Below are 17,793 nucleotides of genomic sequence, written 5' to 3' on the forward strand. Positions count from 1 at the left end.
CTTAGAACCATTAATAGATATTCCAGGAGCTTTCAGAATAATAATTAATTCTACAACTATATGAAATATATTCATCCAATCCTTCAAGCTCCGTTTGATCCAAGGTGATAAACAGTCAAAAATGAGACACAATAAAAATTTATCTTTTTACAAACAATTAAACTTGGCCTGTACAGGGATCGAACCTGTGACCTTGGCGTTATTAGCACCACGCTCTAACCATCTGATCGAACAGGCCATTTTGCATAAAGTCCTGGAAGTCCAGCATATGAAGAAGTGCTAATGATAGTTAACCCGGGAGATTTGGAAAGCTTAATTTCAGAGGTTTACCATGAACTTATAAATATATAATATCAACATGAAGAAACTAATATGACTTTAAAAAAACTTACAATACAAAAGAGATTTTCATACTTACTGTTAGAACTTAGAACCATTAATGTTTTTTCCATGTGTTTTAGCAATAAATAACAATTCATCACCTATATGCAATTGATTCATTTAATCATTCTATCAGCTTCCCCTCAAACAGAATATAGAGATACACATGATACAGAAGAAAATACATCTATTTTCAACATTAAAGGAGCATCAAGTATTGGCTAGGAGATTGATTGAAAGTATGTGCTTGGCATTTTTAACTTTATGCTCTAAAGACTAAACTAATAGGCTCACTAAATATATAGCATACTATTGAAGAAATAGCAGATGATGAAGTGCTACCGATTGTTAACCCGGGATAGTTGGAAAGCTTATATTCAGCTGTTTACATTCATACTATCTTTATATTTCATCAACAAGACAAAACAAAAATGACCTCAATAAATTGCAATAAATAAGAGTTTAAGTTACTTGGCGTTAGAACTTAGAAACATTAATAGATATTCCAGGAGCTTTCAGAATAATAATTAATTCTACAACTATATCAAATGTATTTATCCAATCCTTCAAGCAGTGTTTGATCCAAGGTGATAAACAGCCAAAAATGAGACACAAGAAAAATTAATCTTTTTTCAAACAATTAAACTTGGCCTGTACAGGGATCGAACCTGTGACCTTGGCGTTATTAGCACCACGCTCTAACCATCTGAGCTAACAGGCCGTTTTGCACAATTTCCTGGAAGTCCAGCATATGAAGAAGTGCTAATGATAGTTAACCCGGGAGATTTGGAAAGCTTAATTTCAGAGGTTTTCCATGAAGTTATAAATATATAATATCAACATGAAGAAACTAATATGACTTTAAAAAAATTACAATACAAAAGAGATGTTCATACTTAGTGTTAGAACTTAGAACCATTAATGTTTTTTCCATGTGTTTTAGCAATAAATAACAATTCAACACCTATATGCAATTGATTCATTTAATCACTCTATCAGCTTCCCCTCAAAGGAAATATAGAGATACACATGATACAGAAGAAAATACATCTATTTTCAACATTAAAGGAGCATCAAGTATTGGCTTGGAGACTGATTGAAGGTATGTCCTTGGCATTTTTAACTTTATGCTCTAAAGACTAAACTAATAGGCTCAATAAATATATAGCATACCATTGAAGAAATAGCAGATGATGAAGTGCTATCGATTGTTAACCCGGGATAGTTGGAAAGCTTATATTCAGCTGTTTACATTCATACTATCTTTATATTTCATCAACAAGACAAAACAAAAATGACCTCAATAAATTGCAATAAATAGAAGATTTAGTTACTTGGCGTTAGAACTTAGAACCATTAATAGATATTCCAGGAGCTTTCAGAATAATAATTAATTCTACAACTATATCAAATGTATTCATCCAATCCTTCAAGCAGCGTTTCATCCAAGGTGATAAACAGTCAAAAATGAGACAAAAGAAAAATTCATCTTTTTACAATCAATTAAACTTGGCCTGTACAGGGATAGAACCTGTGACCTTGGTGTAATTAGCACCACGCTCTAACCATCTGAGCTAACAGGCCGTTTTGCACAAATTCCTGGAGGTCCAGCATATGAAGAAGTGCTAATGATAGTTAACCCGGGAGATTTGGAAAGCTTAATTTCAGAGGTTTACCATGAAGTTATAAATATATAATATCAACATGAAGAAACTAATATGACTTTAAAATATTTACAATACAAAAGAGATGTTCATACTTAGTGTTAGAACTTAGAACCATTAATGTTTTTTCCATGTGTTTTAGCAATAAATAACAATTCATCACCTATATGCAATTGATTCATTAAATCATTCTATCAGCTTCCCCTCAAAGGAAATATAGAGATACACATGATACAGAAGAAAATACATCTATTTTCAACATTAAAGGAGCATCAAGTATTGGCTTGGAGACTGATTGAAAGTATGTCCTTGGCATTTTTAACTTTATGCTCTAAAGACTAAACTAATAGGCTCAATAAATATATAGCATACCATTGAAGAAATAGCAGATGATGAAGTGCTATTGATTGTTAACCCGAGATAGTTGGAAAGCTTATATTCAGCTGTTTACATTCATACTATCTTTATATTTCATCAACAAGACAAAACAAAAATGACCTCAATAAATTGCAATAAATAAGAGATTAAGTTACTTGGCGTTAGAACTTAGAACCATTAATAGATATTCCAGGAGCTTTCAGAATAATAATTAATTCTACAACTATATGAAATGTATTTATCCAATCCTTCAAGCAGTGTTTGATCCACGGTGATAAACAATCAAAAATGAGACACAAGAAAAATTAATCTTTTTTCAAACAATTAAACTTGGCCTGTACAGGGATCGAACCTGTGACCTTGGCATTATTAGCACCACACTCTAACCATCTGAGCTAACAGGCCGTTTTGCACAATTTCCTTGAAGTCCAGCATATGAAGAAGTGCTAATGATAGTTAACCCGGGAGATTTGGAAAGCTTAATTTCAGAGGTTTACCATGAAGTTATAAATATATAATATCAACATGAAGAAACTAATATGACTTTAAAAAAATTACAATACAAAATAGATTTTCATACTTAGTGTTAGAACTTAGAACCATTAATGTTTTTTCCATGTGTTTTAGCAATAAATAACAATTCATCACCTATATGCAATTGATTCATTTAATCATTCTATCAGCTTCCCGTCAAAGAAAATATAGAGATACACATGATACAGAAGAAAATACATCTATTTTCAACATTAAAGGAGCATCAAGTATTGGCTAGGAGATTGATTGAAAGTATGTCCTTGGCATTTTTACCTTTATGCTCTAAAGACTAAACTAATAGGCTCACTAAATATATAGCATACTATTGAAGAAATAGCAGATGATGAAGTGCTACCGATTGTTAACCCGGGATAGTTGGAAAGCTTATATTCAGCTGTTTACATTCATACTATCTTTATATTTCATCAACAAGACAAAACAAAAATGATCTCAATAAATTGCAATAAATAAGAGATTTAGTTACTTGGCGTTAGAACTTAGAACTATTAATAGATATTTCAGGAGCTTTCAGAATAATAATTAATTCTACAACTATATCAAATGTATTCATCCAATCCTCCAAGCAGCGTTTGATCCAAGGTGATAAACAGTCAAAAATGAGACACAAGAAAAATTAATCTTTTTTCAAACAATTAAACTTGGCCTGTACAGGGATCGAACCTGTGACCTTGGCGTTGTTAGCACCACGCTCTAACCATCTGAGCGAAAAGGCCATTTTGCATAAACTCCTGGAAGTCCAGCATATGAAGAAGTGCTAATGATAGTTAACCCGGGAGATTTGGAAAGCTTAATTTCAGAGGTTTACCATGAACTTATAAATATATATTTTCAACATGAAGAAACTAATATGACTTTAAAAAAATTACAATACAAAAGAGATTTTCATACTTAGTGTTAGAACTTAGAACCATTAATGTTTTTTCCATGTGTTTTAGCAATAAATAACAATTCATCACCTGTATGCAATTGATTCATCTAATCGTTCTATCAGCCTCCCCTCAAAGGAAATATAGACATACACATGATACAGAAGAAAATACATCTATTTTCAACATTAAAGGAGCATCAAGTATTGGCTTGGAGACTGATTGAAGGTATGTCCTTGGCATTTTTAACTTTATGCTCTAAAGACTAAACTAATAGGCTCAATAAATATATAGCATACCATTGAAGAAATAGCAGATGATGAAGTGCTATCGATTGTTAACTCGGGATAGTTGGAAAGCTTATATTCAGCTGTTTACATTCATACTATCTTTATATTTCATCAACAAGACAAAACAAAAATGACCTCAATAAATTGCAATAAATAAGAGTTTAAGTTACTTGGCGTTAGAACTTAGAACCATTAATAGATATTCCAGGAGCTTTCAGAATAATAATTAATTCTACAACTATATCAAATGTATTTATCCAATCCTTCAAGCAGTGTTTGATCCAAGGTGATAAACAGTCAAAAATGAGACACAAGAAAAATTAATCTTTTTTCAAACAATTAAACTTGGCCTGTACAGGGATCGAACCTGTGACCTTGGCGTTATTAGCACCACGCTCTAACCATCTGAGCTAACAGGCCGTTTTGCACAATGTCCTGGAAGTCCAGCATATGAAGAAGTGCTAATGATAGTTAACCCGGGATATTTGGAAAGCTTAATTTCAGAGGTTTTCCATGAAGTTATAAATATATAATATCAACATGAAGAAACTAATATGACTTTAAAAAAATTACAATACAAAAGAGATGTTCGTACTTAGTGTTAGAACTTAGAACCATTAATGTTTTTCCATGTGTTTTAGCAATAAATAACAATTCATCACCTATATGCAATTGATTCATTTAATCACTCTATCAGCTTCCCCTCAAAGGAAATATAGAGATACACATGATACAGAAGAAAATACATCTATTTTCAACATTAAAGGAGCATCAAGTATTGGCATGGAGACTGATTGAAGGTATGTCCTTGGCATTTTTAACTTTATGCTCTAAAGACTAAACTAATAGGCTCAATAAATATATAGCATACCATTGAAGAAATAGCAGATGATGAAGTGCTATCGATTGTTAACCCGGGATAGTTGGAAAGCTTATATTCAGCTGTTTACATTCATACTATCTTTATATTTCATCAACAAGACAAAACAAAAATGACCTCAATAAATTGCAATAAATAGAAGATTTAGTTACTTGGCGTTAGAACTTAGAACCATTAATAGATATTCCAGGAGCTTTCAGAATAATAATTAATTCTACAACTATATCAAATGTATTTATCCAATCCTTCAAGCTGTGTTTGATCCAAGGTGATAAACAGTCAAAAATGAGACACAAGAAAAATTAATCTTTTTTCAAACAATTAAACTTGGCCTGTACAGGGATCGAACCTGTGACCTTGGCGTTATTAGCACCACGCTCTAACCATCTGAGCTAACAGGCCGTTTTGCACAATGTCCTGGAAGTCCAGCATATGAAGAAGTGCTAATGATAGTTAACCTGGGAGATTTGGAAAGCTTAATTTCAGAGGTTTACCATGAAGTTATAAATATATAATATCAACATAAAGAAACTAATATGACTTTAAAAAAATTACAATACAAAAGAGATGTTCAAACTTAGTGTTAGAACTTAGAACCATTAATGTTTTTTCCATGTGTTTTAGCAATAAATAACAATTCATCACCTATATGCAATTGATTCATTAAATCATTCTATCAGCTTCCCCTCAAAGGAAATATAGAGATACACATGATACAGAAGAAAATACATCTATTTTCAACATTAAAGGAGCATCAAGTATTGGCTTGGAGACTGATTGAAGGTATGTCCTTGGCATTTTTAACTTTATGCTCTAAAGACTAAACTAATAGGCTCAATAAATATATAGCATACCATTGAAGAAATAGCAGATGATAAAGTGCTATCGATTGTTAACCCGGGATAGTTGGAAAGCTTATATTCAGCTGTTTACATTCATACTATCTTTATATTTCATCAACAAGACAAAACAAAAATGACCTCAATAAATTGCAATAAATAGAAGATTTAGTTACTTGGCGTTAGAACTTAGAACCATTAATAGATATTCCAGGAGCTTTCAGAATAATAATTAATTCTACAACTATATCAAATGTATTTATCCAATCCTTCAAGCAGTGTTTGATCCAAGGTGATAAACAGTCAAAAATGAGACACAAGAAAAATTAATCTTTTTTCAAACAATTAAACTTGGCCTGTACAGGGATCGAACCTGTGACCTTGGCGTTATTAGCACCACGCTCTAACCATCTGAGCTAACAGGCCGTTTTGCACAATGTCCTGGAAGTCCAGCATATGAAGAAGTGCTAATGATAGTTAACCTGGGAGATTTGGAAAGCTTAATTTCAGAGGTTTACCATGAAGTTATAAATATATAATATCAACATGAAGAAACTAATATGACTTTAAAAAAATTACAATACAAAAGAGATGTTCATACTTAGTTTTAGAACTTAGAACCATTAATGTTTTTTCCATGTGTTTTAGCAATAAATAACAATTCATCACCTATATGCAATTGATTCATTTAATCATTCTATCAGCTTCCCCTCAAAGGAAATATAGAGATACACATGATACAGAAGAAAATACATCTATTTTCAACATTAAAGGAGCATCAAGTATTGGCTTGGAGACTGATTGAAAATATGTCCTTGGCATTTTTAACTTTTTGCTCTAAAGACTAAACTAATAGGCTCACTAAATATATAGCATACTATTGAAGAAATAGCAGATGATGAAGTGCTACCAATTGTTAACCCGGGATAGTTGGAAAGCTTATATTCAGCTGTTTACATTCATACTATCTTTATATTTCATCAACAAGACAAAAAAAAAATGACCTCAATGAATTGCAATAAATAAGAGATTTATTTACTTGGCGTTAGAACTTAGAACCATTAATAGATATTCCAGGAGCTTTCAGAATAATAATTAATTCTACAACTATATCAAATGTATTCATCCAATCCTTCAAGCAGCGTTTCATCCAAGGTGATAAACAGTCAAAAATGAGACAAAAGAAAAATTTATCTTTTTACAATCAATTAAACTTGGCCTGTACAGGGATAGAACCTGTGACCTTGGTGTAATTAGCACCATGCTCTAACCATCTGAGCTAACAGGCCGTTTTGCACAAATTCCTGGAGGTCCAGCATATGAAGAAGTGCTAATGATAGTTAACCCGGGAGATTTGGAAAGCTTAATTTCAGAGGTTTACCATGAAGTTATAAATATATAATATCAACATGAAGAAACTAATATGACTTTAAAATAATTACAATACAAAAGAGATGTTCATACTTAGTGTTAGAACTTAGAACCATTAATGTTTTTTCCATGTGTTTTAGCAATAAATAACAATTCATCACCTATATGCAATTGATTCATTAAATCATTCTATCAGCTTCCCCTCAAAGGAAATATAGAGATACACATGATACAGAAGAAAATACATCTATTTTCAACATTAAAGGAGCATCAAGTATTGGCTTGGAGACTGATTGAAGGTATGTCCTTGGCATTTTTAACTTTATGCTCTAAAGACTAAACTAATAGGCTCAATAAATATATAGCATACCATTGAAGAAATAGCAGATGATGAAGTGCTATCGATTGTTAACCTGGGATAGTTGGAAAGCTTATATTCAGCTGTTTACATTCATACTATCTTTATATTTCATCAACAAGACAAAACAAAAATGACCTCAATAAATTGCAATAAATAAGAGTTTAAGTTACTTGGCGTTAGAACTTAGAACCATTAATAGATATTCCAGGAGCTTTCAGAATAATAATTAATTCTACAACTATATCAAATGTATTTATCCAATCCTTCAAGCAGTGTTTGATCCAAGGTGATAAACAGTCAAAAATGAGACACAAGAAAAATTAATCTTTTTTCAAACAATTAAACTTGGCCTGTACAGGGATCGAACCTGTGACCTTGGCGTTATTATGCCCAACGCTCTAACCATCTGAGCTAATAGGCCGTTTTGCACAATGTCCTGGAAGTCCAGCATATGAAGAAGTGCTAATGATAGTTAACCCGGGAGATTTGGAAAGCTTAATTTCAGAGGTTTTCCATGAAGTTATAAATATATAATATCAACATGAAGAAACTAATATGACTTTAAAAAAACTACAATACAAAAAAGATGTTTATACTTAGTGTTAGAACTTAGAACCATTAATGTTTTTTCCATGTGTTTTAGCAATAAATAACAATTCATCACCTATATGCAATTGATTCATTTAATCACTCTATCAGCTTCCCCTCAAAGGAAATATAGAGATACACATGATACAGAAGAAAATACATCTATTTTCAACATTAAAGGAGCATCAAGTATTGGCTTGGAGACTGATTGAAGGTATGTCCTTGGCATTTTTAACTTTATGCTCTAAAGACTAAACTAATAGGCTCAATAAATATATAGCATACCATTGAAGAAATAGCAGATGATGAAGTGCTATCGATTGTTAACCCGGGATAGTTGGAAAGCTTATATTCAGCTGTTTACATTCATACTATCTTTATATTTCATCAACAAGACAAAACAAAAATGACCTCAATAAATTGCAATAAATAGAAGATTTAGTTACTTGGCGTTAGAACTTAGAACCATTAATAGATATTCCAGGAGCTTTCAGAATAATAATTAATTCTACAACTATATCAAATGTATTTATCCAATCCTTCAAGCAGTGTTTGATCCAAGGTGATAAACAGTCAAAAATGAGACACAAGAAAAATTAATCTTTTTTCAAACAATTAAACTTGGCCTGTACAGGGATCAAACCTGTGACCTTGGCGTTATTAGCACCACGCTCTAACCATCTGAGCTAACAGGCCGTTTTGCACAATTTCCTGGAAGTCCAACATATGAAGAAGTGCTAATGATAGTTAACCTGGGAGATTTGGAAAGCTTAATTTCAGAGGTTTACCATGAAGTTATAAATATATAATATCAACATGAAGAAACTAATATGACTTTAAAAAAATTACAATACAAAAGAGATGTTCATACTTAGTTTTAGAACTTAGAACCATTAATGTTTTTTCCATGTGTTTTAGCAATAAATAACAATTCATCACCTATATGCAATTGATTCATTTAATCATTCTATCAGCTTCCCCTCAAAGGAAATATAGAGATACACATGATACAGAAGAAAATACATCTATTTTCAACATTAAAGGAGCATCAAGTATTGGCTTGGAGACTGATTGAAAATATGTCCTTGGCATTTTTAACTTTTTGCTCTAAAGACTAAACTAATAGGCTCACTAAATATATAGCATACTATTGAATAAATAGCAGATGATGAAGTGCTACCAATTGTTAACCCGGGATAGTTGGAAAGCTTATATTCAGCTGTTTACATTCATACTATCTTTATATTTCATCAACAAGACAAAACAAAAATGACCTCAATGAATTGCAATAAATAAGAGATTTAGTTACTTGGCGTTAGAACTTAGAACCATTAATAGATATTCCAGGAGCTTTCAGAATAATAACTAATTCTACAACTATATCAAATGTATTCATCCAATCCTTCAAGCAGCGTTTCATCCAAGGCGATAAACAGTCAAAAATGAGACAAAAGAAAAATTAATCTTTTTTCAAACAATTAAACTTGGCCTGTACAGGGATCGAACCTGTGACCTTGGCGTTATTAGCACCACGCTCTAACCATATGAGCTAACAGGCCGTTTTGCACAATGTCCTGGAAGTTCAGCATATGAAGAAGTGCTAATGATAGTTAACCCGGGAGATTTGGAAAGCTTAATTTCAGAGGTTTTCCATGAAGTTATAAATATATAATATCAACATGAAGAAACTAATATGACTTTAAAAAAATTACAATACAAAAGAGATGTTCATACTTAGTGTTAGAACTTAGAACCATTAATGTTTTTTCCATGTGTTTTAGCAATAAATAACAATTCAACACCTATATGCAATTGATTCATTTAATCACTCTATCAGCTTCCCCTCAAAGGAAATATAGAGATACACATGATACAGAAGAAAATACATCTATTTTCAACATTAAAGGAGCATCAAGTATTGGCTTGGAGACTGATTGAAGGTATGTCCTTGGCATTTTTAACTTTATGCTCTAAAGACTAAACTAATAGGCTCAATAAATATATAGCATACCATTGAAGAAATAGCAGATGATGAAGTGCTATCGATTGTTAACCCGGGATAGTTGGAAAGCTTATATTCAGCTGTTTACATTCATACTATCTTTATATTTCATCAACAAGACAAAACAAAAATGACCTCAATAAATTGCAATAAATAGAAGATTTAGTTACTTGGCGTTAGAACTTAGAACCATTAATAGATATTCCAGGAGCTTTCAGAATAATAATTAATTCTACAACTATATCAAATGTATTCATCCAATCCTTCAAGCAGCGTTTCATCCAAGGTGATAAACAGTCAAAAATGAGACAAAAGAAAAATTCATCTTTTTACAATCAATTAAACTTGGCCTGTACAGGGATAGAACCTGTGACCTTGGTGTAATTAGCACCACGCTCTAACCATCTGAGCTAACAGGCCGTTTTGCACAAATTCCTGGAGGTCCAGCATATGAAGAAGTGCTAATGATAGTTAACCCGGGAGATTTGGAAAGCTTAATTTCAGAGGTTTACCATGAAGTTATAAATATATAATATCAACATGAAGAAACTAATATGACTTTAAAATATTTACAATACAAAAGAGATGTTCATACTTAGTGTTAGAACTTAGAACCATAAATGTTTTTTCCATGTGTTTTAGCAATAAATAACAATTCATCACCTATATGCAATTGATTCATTAAATCATTCTATCAGCTTCCCCTCAAAGGAAATATAGAGATACACATGATACAGAAGAAAATACATCTATTTTCAACATTAAAGGAGCATCAAGTATTGGCTTGGAGACTGATTGAAAGTATGTCCTTGGCATTTTTAACTTTATGCTCTAAAGACTAAACTAATAGGCTCAATAAATATATAGCATACCATTGAAGAAATAGCAGATGATGAAGTGCTATTGATTGTTAACCCGAGATAGTTGGAAAGCTTATATTCAGCTGTTTACATTCATACTATCTTTATATTTCATCAACAAGACAAAACAAAAATGACCTCAATAAATTGCAATAAATAAGAGATTAAGTTACTTGGCGTTAGAACTTAGAACCATTAATAGATATTCCAGGAGCTTTCAGAATAATAATTAATTCTACAACTATATGAAATGTATTTATCCAATCCTTCAAGCAGTGTTTGATCCACGGTGATAAACAATCAAAAATGAGACACAAGAAAAATTAATCTTTTTTCAAACAATTAAACTTGGCCTGTACAGGGATCGAACCTGTGACCTTGGCATTATTAGCACCACGCTCTAACCATCTGAGCTAACAGGCCGTTTTGCACAATTTCCTTGAAGTCCAGCATATGAAGAAGTGCTAATGATAGTTAACCCGGGAGATTTGGAAAGCTTAATTTCAGAGGTTTACCATGAAGTTATAAATATATAATATCAACATGAAGAAACTAATATGACTTTAAAAAAATTACAATACAAAATAGATTTTCATACTTAGTGTTAGAACTTAGAACCATTAATGTTTTTTCCATGTGTTTTAGCAATAAATAACAATTCATCACCTATATGCAATTGATTCATTTAATCATTCTATCAGCTTCCCGTCAAAGAAAATATAGAGATACACATGATACAGAAGAAAATACATCTATTTCCAACATTAAAGGAGCATCAAGTATTGGCTAGGAGATTGATTGAAAGTATGTCCTTGGCATTTTTACCTTTATGCTCTAAAGACTAAACTAATAGGCTCACTAAATATATAGCATACTATTGAAGAAATAGCAGATGATGAAGTGCTACCGATTGTTAACCCGGGATAGTTGGAAAGCTTATATTCAGCTGTTTACATTCATACTATCTTTATATTTCATCAACAAGACAAAACAAAAATGATCTCAATAAATTGCAATAAATAAGAGATTTAGTTACTTGGCGTTAGAACTTAGAACTATTAATAGATATTTCAGGAGCTTTCAGAATAATAATTAATTCTACAACTATATCAAATGTATTCATCCAATCCTCCAAGCAGCGTTTGATCCAAGGTGATAAACAGTCAAAAATGAGACACAAGAAAAATTAATCTTTTTTCAAACAATTAAACTTGGCCTGTACAGGGATCGAACCTGTGACCTTGGCGTTGTTAGCACCACGCTCTAACCATCTGAGCGATCAGGCCATTTTGCATAAACTCCTGGAAGTCCAGCATATGAAGAAGTGCTAATGATAGTTAACCCGGGAGATTTGGAAAGCTTAATTTCAGAGGTTTACCATGAACTTATAAATATATATTTTCAACATGAAGAAACTAATATGACTTTAAAAAAATTACAATACAAAAGAGATTTTCATACTTAGTGTTAGAACTTAGAACCATTAATGTTTTTTCCATGTGTTTTAGCAATAAATAACAATTCATCACCTGTATGCAATTGATTCATCTAATCGTTCTATCAGCTTCCCCTCAAAGGAAATATAGACATACACATGATACAGAAGAAAATACATCTATTTTCAACATTAAAGGAGCATCAAGTATTGGCTTGGAGACTGATTGAAGGTATGTCCTTGGCATTTTTAACTTTATGCTCTAAAGACTAAACTAATAGGCTCAATAAATATATAGCATACCATTGAAGAAATAGCAGATGATGAAGTGCTATCGATTGTTAACTCGGGATAGTTGGAAAGCTTATATTCAGCTGTTTACATTCATACTATCTTTATATTTCATCAACAAGACAAAACAAAAATGACCTCAATAAATTGCAATAAATAAGAGTTTAAGTTACTTGGCGTTAGAACTTAGAACCATTAATAGATATTCCAGGAGCTTTCAGAATAATAATTAATTCTACAACTATATCAAATGTATTTATCCAATCCTTCAAGCAGTGTTTGATCCAAGGTGATAAACAGTCAAAAATGAGACACAAGAAAAATTAATCTTTTTTCAAACAATTAAACTTGGCCTGTACAGGGATCGAACCTGTGACCTTGGCGTTATTAGCACCACGCTCTAACCATCTGAGCTAACAGGCCGTTTTGCACAATGTCCTGGAAGCCCAGCATATGAAGAAGTGCTAATGATAGTTAACCCGGGATATTTGGAAAGCTTAATTTCAGAGGTTTTCCATGAAGTTATAAATATATAATATCAACATGAAGAAACTAATATGACTTTAAAAAAATTACAATACAAAAGAGATGTTCATACTTAGTGTTAGAACTTAGAACCATTAATGTTTTTCCATGTGTTTTAGCAATAAATAACAATTCATCACCTATATGCAATTGATTCATTTAATCACTCTATCAGCTTCCCCTCAAAGGAAATATAGAGATACACATGATACAGAAGAAAATACATCTATTTTCAACATTAAAGGAGCATCAAGTATTGGCTTGGAGACTGATTGAAGGTATGTCCTTGGCATTTTTAACTTTATGCTCTAAAGACTAAACTAATAGGCTCAATAAATATATAGCATACCATTGAAGAAATAGCAGATGATGAAGTGCTATCGATTGTTAACCCGGGATAGTTGGAAAGCTTATATTCAGCTGTTTACATTCATACTATCTTTATATTTCATCAACAAGACAAAACAAAAATGACCTCAATAAATTGCAATAAATAGAAGATTTAGTTACTTGGCGTTAGAACTTAGAACCATTAATAGATATTCCAGGAGCTTTCAGAATAATAATTAATTCTACAACTATATCAAATGTATTTATCCAATCCTTCAAGCAGTGTTTGATCCAAGGTGATAAACAGTCAAAAATGAGACACAAGAAAAATTAATCTTTTTTCAAACAATTAAACTTGGCCTGTACAGGGATCGAACCTGTGACCTTGGCGTTATTAGCACCACGCTCTAACCATCTGAGCTAACAGGGCGTTTTGCATGAATTGCTGGAAGTCCAGCATATGAAGAAGTGCTAATGATAGTTGACCCGGGAGATTTGGAAAGCTTAATTTCAGAGGTTTACCATGAAGTTATAAATATATAATATCAACATGAAGAAACTAATATGACTTTAAAAAAATTACAATACAAAAGAAATGTTCATACTTAGTGTTAGAACTTAGAACCATTAATGTTTTTTCCATGTGTTTTAGCAATAAATAACAATTCATCACCTATATGCAATTGATTCATTTAATCATTCTATCAGCTTCCCTTCAAACAAAATATAGAGATACACATGATACAGAAGAAAATACATCTATTTTCAACATTAAAGGAGCATCAAGTATTGGCTAGGAGATTGATTGAAAGTATGTGCTTGGCATTTTTAACTTTATGCTCCAAAGACTAAACTAATAGGCTCACTAAATATATAGCATACTATTGAAGAAATAGCAGATGATGAAGTGCTACCGATTGTTAACCCGGGATAGTTGGAAAGCTTATATTCAGCTGTTTACATTCATACTATCTTTATATTTCATCAACAAGACAAAACAAAAATGACCTCAATAAATTGCAATAAATAAGAGATTTAGTTACTTGGCGTTAGAACTTAGAACCATTAATAGATATTTCAGGAGCTTTCAGAATAATAATTAATTCTACAACTATATCAAATGTATTTATCCAATCCTTCAAGCAGTGTTTGATCCAAGGTGATAAACAGTCAAAAATGAGACACAAGAAAAATTAATCTTTTTTCAAACAATTAAACTTGGCCTGTACAGGGATCGAACCTGTGACCTTGGCGTTATTAGCACCACGCTCTAACCATCTGAGCTAACAGGCCGTTTTGCACTATGTCCTGGAAGTCCAGCATATGAAGAAGTGCTAATGATAGTTAACCTGGGAGATTTGGAAAGCTTAATTTCAGAGGTTTACCATGAAGTTATAAATATATAATATCAACATGAAGAAACTAATATGACTTTAAAAAAATTACAATACAAAAGAGATGTTCATACTTAGTTTTAGAACTTAGAACCATTAATGTTTTTTCCATGTGTTTTAGCAATAAATAACAATTTATCACCTATATGCAATTGATTCATTTAATCATTCTATCAGCTTCCCCTCAAAGGAAATATAGAGATACACATGATACAGAAGAAAATACATCTATTTTCAACATTAAAGGAGCATCAAGTATTGGCTTGGAGACTGATTGAAAATATGTCCTTGGCATTTTTAACTTTTTGCTCTAAAGACTAAACTAATAGGCTCATTAAATATATAGCATACTATTGAAGAAATAGCAGATGATGAAGTGCTACCAATTGTTAACCCGGGATAGTTGGAAAGCTTATATTCAGCTGTTTACATTCATACTATCTTTATATTTCATCAACAAGACAAAAAAAAAAATGACCTCAATGAATTGCAATAAATAAGAGATTTAGTTACTTGGCGTTAGAACTTAGAACCATTAATAGATATTCCAGGAGCTTTCAGAATAATAATTAATTCTACAACTATATCAAATGTATTCATCCAATCCTTCAAGCAGCGTTTCATCCAAGGTGATAAACAGTCAAAAATGAGACAAAAGAAAAATTAATCTTTTTACAATCAATTAAACTTGGCCTGTACAGGGATATAACCCGTGACCTTGGTGTAATTAGCACCACGCTCTAACCATCTGAGCTAACAGGCCGTTTTGCACAAATTCCTGGAGGTCCAGCATATGAAGAAGTGCTAATGATAGTTAACCCGGGAGATTTGGAAAGCTTAATTTCAGAGGTTTACCATGAAGTTATAAATATATAATATCAACATGAAGAAACTAATATGACTTTAAAATAATTACAATACAAAAGAGATGTTCATACTTAGTGTTAGAACTTAGAACCATTAATGTTTTTTCCAGGTGTTTTAGCAATAAATAACAATTCATCACCTATATGCAATTGATTCATTAAATCATTCTATCAGCTTCCCCTCAAAGGAAATATAGAGATACACATGATACAGAAGAAAATACATCTATTTTCAACATTAAAGGAGCATCAAGTATTGGCTTGGAGACTGATTGAAAGTATGTCCTTGGCATTTTTAACTTTATGCTCTAAAGACTAAACTAATAGGCTCAATAAATATATAGCATACCATTGAAGAAATAGCAGATGATAAAGTGCTATTGATTGTTAACCCGAGATAGTTGGAAAGCTTATATTCAGCTGTTTACATTCATACTATCTTTATATTTCATCAACAAGACAAAACAAAAATAACCTCAATAAATTGCAATAAATAGAAGATTTAGTTACTTGGCGTTAGAACTTAGAACCATTAATAGATATTCCAGGAGCTTTCAAAATAATAATTAATTCTACAACTATATCAAATGTATTTATCCAATCCTTCAAGCAGTGTTTGATCCAAGGTGATAAACAGTCAAAAATGAGACACAAGAAAAATTAATCTTTTTTCAAACAATTAAACTTGGCCTGTACAGGGATCGAACCTGTGACCTTGGCGTTATTAGCACCACGCTCTAACCATCTGAGCTAACAGGCCGTTTTGCACAATGTCCTGGAAGTCCAGCATATGAAGAAGTCCTAATGATAGTTAACCCGGGAGATTTGGAAAGCTTAATTTCAGAGGTTTTCCATGAAGTTATAAATATATATTTTCAACATGAAGAAACTAATATGACTTTAAAAAAATTACAATACAAAAGAGATTTTCATACTTAGTGTTAGAACTTAGAACCATTAATGTTTTTTCCATGTGTTTTAGCAATAAATAACAATTCATCACCTGTATGCAATTGATTCATCTAATCGTTCTATCAGCTTCCCCTCAAAGGAAATATAGACATACACATGATACAGAAGAAAATACATCTATTTTCAACATTAAAGGAGCATCAAGTATTGGCTTGGAGACTGATTGAAGGTATGTCCTTGGCATTTTTAACTTTATGCTCTAAAGACTAAACTAATAGGCTCAATAAATATATAGCATACCATTGAAGAAATAGCAGATGATGAAGTGCTATCGATTGTTAACCCGGGATAGTTGGAAAGCTTATATTCAGCTGTTTACATTCATACTATCTTTATATTTCATCAACAAGACAAAACAAAAATGACCTCAATAAATTGCAATAAATAAGAGTTTAAGTTACTTGGCGTTAGAACTTAGAACCATTAATAGATATTCCAGGAGCTTTCAGAATAATAATTAATTCTACAACTATATCAAATGTATTTATCCAATCCTTCAAGCAGTGTTTGATCCAAGGTGATAAACAGTCAAAAATGAGACACAAGAAAAATTAATCTTTTTTCAAACAATTAAACTTGGCCTGTACAGGGATCGAACCTGTGACCTTGGCATTATTAGCACCACGCTCTAACCATCTGAGCTAACAGGCCGTTTTGCACAATGTCCTGGAAGTCCAGCATATGAAGAAGTGCTAATGATAGTTAACCCGGGATATTTGGAAAGCTTAATTTCAGAGGTTTTCCATGAAGTTATAAATATATAATATCAACATGAAGAAACTAATATGACTTTAAAAAAATTACAATACAAAAGAGATGTTCATACTTAGTGTTAGAACTTAGAACCATTAATGTTTTTCCATGTGTTTTAGCAATAAATAACAATTCATCACCTATATGCAATTGATTCATTTAATCACTCTATCAGCTTCCCCTCAAAGGAAA

The 17,793-nt window shown here is 31.8% G+C and overlaps 9 non-coding genes across 9 annotated transcripts; all 9 read right to left on the bottom strand.

Moving 5' to 3' along the window:
- Positions 1 to 1,028: 1,028 nt before the first annotated feature.
- Positions 1,029 to 1,102, bottom strand: TRNAI-AAU (transfer RNA isoleucine (anticodon AAU)). The gene has a single exon. It is a non-coding gene; the product is annotated as a tRNA-Ile (tRNA).
- A 2,515-nt stretch (positions 1,103 to 3,617) lies between these two features.
- Positions 3,618 to 3,691, bottom strand: TRNAV-AAC (transfer RNA valine (anticodon AAC)). Its single transcript has one exon. It is a non-coding gene; the product is annotated as a tRNA-Val (tRNA).
- Positions 3,692 to 4,480: 789 nt separating this feature from the next.
- TRNAI-AAU (transfer RNA isoleucine (anticodon AAU)) lies at positions 4,481 to 4,554 on the bottom strand. Its single transcript has one exon. It is a non-coding gene; the product is annotated as a tRNA-Ile (tRNA).
- Positions 4,555 to 5,342: 788 nt separating this feature from the next.
- TRNAI-AAU (transfer RNA isoleucine (anticodon AAU)) lies at positions 5,343 to 5,416 on the bottom strand. The gene has a single exon. It is a non-coding gene; the product is annotated as a tRNA-Ile (tRNA).
- A 789-nt stretch (positions 5,417 to 6,205) lies between these two features.
- On the bottom strand, positions 6,206 to 6,279 carry TRNAI-AAU (transfer RNA isoleucine (anticodon AAU)). Its single transcript has one exon. It is a non-coding gene; the product is annotated as a tRNA-Ile (tRNA).
- Positions 6,280 to 12,247: 5,968 nt separating this feature from the next.
- TRNAV-AAC (transfer RNA valine (anticodon AAC)) lies at positions 12,248 to 12,321 on the bottom strand. The gene has a single exon. It is a non-coding gene; the product is annotated as a tRNA-Val (tRNA).
- A 789-nt stretch (positions 12,322 to 13,110) lies between these two features.
- Positions 13,111 to 13,184, bottom strand: TRNAI-AAU (transfer RNA isoleucine (anticodon AAU)). Its single transcript has one exon. It is a non-coding gene; the product is annotated as a tRNA-Ile (tRNA).
- Positions 13,185 to 14,835: 1,651 nt separating this feature from the next.
- TRNAI-AAU (transfer RNA isoleucine (anticodon AAU)) lies at positions 14,836 to 14,909 on the bottom strand. The gene has a single exon. It is a non-coding gene; the product is annotated as a tRNA-Ile (tRNA).
- A 1,653-nt stretch (positions 14,910 to 16,562) lies between these two features.
- On the bottom strand, positions 16,563 to 16,636 carry TRNAI-AAU (transfer RNA isoleucine (anticodon AAU)). Its single transcript has one exon. It is a non-coding gene; the product is annotated as a tRNA-Ile (tRNA).
- Between the last annotated feature and the right edge of the window lie 1,157 nt (positions 16,637 to 17,793).

The sequence above is a fragment of the Lissotriton vulgaris genome, chromosome 12, assembly GCF_964263255.1.
Source record: "Lissotriton vulgaris chromosome 12, aLisVul1.2, whole genome shotgun sequence".
NCBI lineage: Eukaryota > Metazoa > Chordata > Amphibia > Caudata > Salamandridae > Lissotriton > Lissotriton vulgaris.